The sequence below is a fragment of the Phragmites australis genome, chromosome 4 (assembly GCF_958298935.1).
Source record: "Phragmites australis chromosome 4, lpPhrAust1.1, whole genome shotgun sequence".
Lineage (NCBI taxonomy): Eukaryota > Viridiplantae > Streptophyta > Magnoliopsida > Poales > Poaceae > Phragmites > Phragmites australis.
The window spans coordinates 5,695,515-5,701,044 of record NC_084924.1 but is presented as its reverse complement, the minus strand read 5'-3'; positions in this window follow the sequence as shown (position 1 = coordinate 5,701,044).

Below are 5,530 nucleotides of genomic sequence, written 5' to 3'. Positions count from 1 at the left end.
GACATCAAACATTTTACATAGGCTTCACAACCCTAGATCTTAAGGAAAGATAATATGGGACACTTTTCGGTATATGTCTCATAGCATCTCCTCCATAGACTTAGATGAAACCCTATTTAACGTGAAAGCAAAGATTTCTAGAGCATATCCTAGAAAGACAATGGAAGATTAAATTGGCTCATCATACACAGAATAATGTCAAACAAAGTACGGTTTGTCCATTTAGACATCCATTTTATGGAGGCATGTCGCGCGGAGTCAACTGTGAAATAATTCCACATTACTTTAGATGACCATCAAATCATGGCTTAAGTATTCATCTCCACGATCTAATCGCTGGAATGCAATTATCTTGCATGTATGATTTTGTATCTTATTCTGAAACTCCTTGAACTTTTTGAAAGATTCAAATTTGTACTGAGAACCACTTTTTAGCTATAGAGCTCCTCATCTCACATACATCTGTATGTATAAGAGCTATTAACTCACTCATCCTTTCTTCTAGACTGGTGAAAAGCAACTTAGTCATCTTGCCAAGTAAACAAAATTTGCGCATTCAAATGATTCAAACTCAAATGAATCTTGAATACCATCTCTATGGAGGTTCTCCATGCATCTCTTATTCATATGACACAAGCAATAATGCCAAATAAAAGTGGGGCCAATTAATATTATACACTTACAAATCCTCAAAATTCATTCACCAATGGATCATGACTAGACTAAGTTGCTAGAAAACTAAACAACATTTGTCCATAATCTTCTATTTCCAAAGCAGATTTTATATTCATAGTCAAGTTAAGATCGGAATAACAATTATTCCATTCAAAACTCCTAGGGTAATAATGAAGTTACAATACCAATCAACCAATACAATAACCATTTGCTATATTATCGATGCATATATCAACTTCACATTTTGTCAAAAACTCCAATTTGATTCTAGTATCAACTACCCAAGATTTACAAGAGAAAATAGCAAGATCCAAGTCTATGTCATTGGTATCTAGGTCTAGAAGTCATATTTCTTTTCCTTTTCTCGAGAAGTTTTAAGTATTTTCGGTTTCCCTTTGAACTATCATTGTATGACTATGGCTCTTTGAGTGCTATGCCCCCACTTTCTGAACATACACATAAGCAAGATTTTTATAATCAAGTATCGTTTAGCCAAACTTGGTTCTCCACAAAGCAATATGCCTGTCGGTGAATCAGGAACCGGGGGTCCCCGAATCCCGAGGCCAGGCCAGCGATCCGCCACGTGGCACCATCCCGCGGGGTCACCTCCGCGAGGTAGAGAAGACTAAGTCCCGGGAGAGGGCTCTCGGGACCACAGTCAGTGGTCCCCGAGTACCCGGGTTCCCCGATGAACTACGAAGACTAAGTAACCGGGAAGAAGGTGCTCGAAGAGGTGAACAGTGACCTCCGAGCACCCAAGTCCCCCGACGACCAGGAGAATCGAGTTCCGGGAGAGAGTGTTCGGGGCTGCGAGCAGCGGCCCCCGAGCACTCGGTTCCCCGAGGATCAAGAAAGGGCATTCTCGAGAGAGAGTGCTCGGAGAGGTGAACAGTGACCCCGAGCACTCGGTTCCTCGACGACCTAGGAAGGCCCCTGACAGTGGCCCCCACAGGGGCCCAGAGATGAGGTGTCAGCCAGCGAAATGCCCGAGGTCGCATTTAAGAGCGCGCGTGGCCTGTCACCTCCAACTGCCCTTGCCACGCTTGGTGTCAGTTCCTGCCATATTCTGGCAGAAGGGCGTGGGGACATTAATTGCACGGGTCCCATCCCGTGCCATCCGGCGCGCCTCGGGATAACGTCATAAGGCCCGAGGCGTTCCGTCTGCCGCGCTGCTGTGGCAGGAGAACAAGATAGGGCGAGCACGCCGGGCCGCTCTGCCGCTGCCCGGTGTGCCATCTCCATGGCGCCCGTTGCAAGCGCCGTCATGAAGCCTGCTGACTGGGTGCGGGGCGCGTTTTCAACCCCCGTCACTTCGCACAGAGGCTATGATGACGCCCTTTCCATTTATGGTGCATTGGGACTCGTGCCCTCCCTTTCGGGGCACACTACTGCCGGCGGGTATTTAAAGCGGCCGGCAGCACGAACAACGACAATCTCGGAAGAAGTGAATATCTCTCGGCAAGCTCTGCACGGTTGAAAGAAAGTAGAGAAGATCGAGAAGAACAAGGAGCCCCAGGCTCTAGGATAGACAAACATTCCCGTAACCAGCAACCCCTTGAGGGACATTCTCAGGATATTTATAGCATTCATACAGGAGTAGGGTGTTACGCCTTCATGCGGCCCGAACCTATCTAAACTCCCAGTGCATTTACTCTTTTCTACAGTGGATCATTCCACCCCCACCAGCCATCGCATTCATAGCCATTTATTTCTCCAGCAAACTCGTTCAGGATCATCCCCCCCCCCTCCCCCGGCCGAATCTCTAAAAAGGGGTCCCTTAGAATCCCTGCGACAGGAGTTAACCCTCCGACAATGCCCTTCAATCATATTCAAGTCATATTCAATGTGAGGCAATGGACATAAAATGAGTAATCATGGTGTTTCTTATAAACTCCATGAGTTACAAGATAAGCATCTTTGAGCTAGTTCATCAGGACAAGAATATCTAGAACACATCCTTTGCATTATTGAGTGAGAACAATTCTTAATTCAATTTGATATCAATCGTTATAATTTAATCTGGAAAGGTAAGGGGAACTACTTCCAAAATCTACAACAAAAATATATGCAACGCTTCAACACAATATTTGTGTGTATCCTCCAATAAATAATTTATCAGAAGATACTCCCACTGTATGTTTTGAAATTATTTTCCTCTAACGCCATACAATGGGACAAGATCTTTGGAATCACTGCTAGAAACCTAGATGACATAGGTAAGCAACACATTGCTAATTACATCTCTATATAACTCTTATGTTGGGTGACATCCAATATCCCGACGTTCAACACCATACCCTAAGCCCAAAACCATTTTGATAGCTTGTTAAATAAAGCAACACTATGCGTGTAGATATCCGACATCTATCATAATTGATTAAGATAAATGATGGCACCCTGCTTTGGCAGATCTACCAAATAATAATCAAAATCTATGTAGGTGAAGCTATTAGAAGGACATCAATTACTCTTAATTTTTCTGAGGGGAGCTATTCTATCATGATAATTATATCCACCACATATAAAACATGAAAGAATAGTATGACAAGAATATAGATAAACATCACAAACAATCATATTAACTATGACATAGTATGACTCCTTCATATAGTAATCTCCATCGTCATGATCCTGTCCTCCAGGTCATCATGCTCTAAGTCTCCATGATAATGTGTTAGTCTATTACACCTAATAGCACTAGATGCATTACATAAGAAAAAGAAACATCACAAGTCGGCACGTAGGCCTTTATATAATAACATAGCAGCCTTTTAGTTGTAATTAACTATGACACCAGATCAAAAAAATTACACACATACATCAAATACATAATAAGATCATGCCAGTTACAGCATTCTCTGCAAAAACGAGTTAAGCATAGAAGCGAATTCTAATGTCACAACATGAACATGTTATTATAACGATCTATGCGTGTATGCTACGCAACGGCGGTCCCACTGGACGGTAAGTGGGCGGGGGTCGAGGGGGAGCTACCCCTGCCCCAATGGCAATTGCTATGAAAATCTCATCGAATTGATCATATCAAGTCGATTTTAGTCATTCACAATGTCTTAATTTTCACTAGATCAATCATATTGATCATCGCGTGAGGTTTTTCAGAAATAATGATAACACACACAATCTCGATATGGTGTTCTTCCATCCATGTAACAAAACGCGTTGTTAGTCCTGATGGTGATTCCAACCGGTAGAGGTAAGTTGCACGTGCTGCCATAGGTGAGATTGAGCTAATCTTTTTAGTAGTGTGATTCCATCGACTCACACCTCATTCCGATCCCAAATTTACTAAACTATGCATCGACCAATCCATCACATGAACCGATCACAAGAACAATAGTAGATCCTATCTATTACTACCACATATCATCTATATGTGACCGATTTAGATAAAAAAACTACGCATGTAAGCTCTGATACCACTGTTGTGGAACGAGTTGGCTACATTAGCCTAAAAACAATTTTTTTCTCTATCGCATTCAACCAAGGAATCATACGAGTAGGGGATCATAGATCGTTACAACTACATGCGCAGTGCAGCGGCAGAAGAGTTCGAGTAGATCGATCTAACATCGTACGTGTCAAACTCTTTGAGCAGCTTCTCGATTAGATCCACGACCAATCTCGCGCAGGTGGTCATGCTCTTCGACCGCCTCCGAGCATGTGATTGTGTTTCTCGACTAGTTCCTCGACTAGTCCTAACCACATGCACCACGTTCTCGACTAGCTTCGTGACCACGTAGAGGAAGTAGTCGATCACATTGACCACGAACAAGAAGCCTCGACCATGTCCTCGATCGCGATGAGGAAGTAGTCGAACCCGTCCTAGTGTCCTTGTTGCCGAGTAGCACCGTAGCAATCACAGCAGTACCTACACAGTATCTACATGTACATGGATGAAATGTCGTACGCTGATGTGCTAGCATCATGTCCGACTAGGGTTTTGCAGGGAGTTCAGAAAGAGGTGACGGCCAGGGTTTTAGTGGCGAAATTAACTCTAGCGTCCACGACTCCAGTATCCTCTTATATAGAGTGCGCTAATAGATATTTAATCATATTAAAATCTATAATAACTCTAAGCCCTAATAAATATTTAATTATTTAAAATCTTGTTCCCAGATCTAATCTACATAGATATCCCACCTTAACTAATTCCCTTGCGAGGTTGGACATATAATAAATAAACAACGGAAGGAGTACTGATATTATAATTGACCATTAGATCTACTCCTACATGCTTACACTGTGGGTGAATTGAAAGTCTCGTTATGGCCCTCAGTTAGCTTTATGTTGTATTTAAACACATCTTCTAGCCTCTTTTTTATTTTTATTTTTTGCGAATAACACATCTTCTAGCTTGAGACACCGAATTGTTACTGTTAAAAAAAACTAAAATGCTGCTGGAAAGGCACTACTGGAAGGTAAGTATTCCGGGGGGGTTTTGCTGGGTGAGTATTTTCCTCCAGCTTGGAGCTAACAAAAATCCTGTTTCTTTTCCTGATTTTAGACCAAATCCTCGTATTCGAGCTTGTGAGAGAATGTAATTTCTGATGGGGATCTCGACTTTCAAATAAAATGGTAGTATCACAAGGAATTTTACACTTCGTTTATTTGTGTAGATAGGCTAATCTGGGGGCACATGGTTCTTCTCAAGAGAAGCATCTCATTGTATGCTATGTTTATCAGTATCTTTCAAAATATATAGATTTGGAACATGGAATTCCTATATATAGATTATACACTTTCATAGTATCACAACTTATAGGATTTTAAAATATATTCTAGTAAAAGATAGTAGGCAAAGCTACATTTTAAGAGCGTGCAGAGGGAGTTTTAT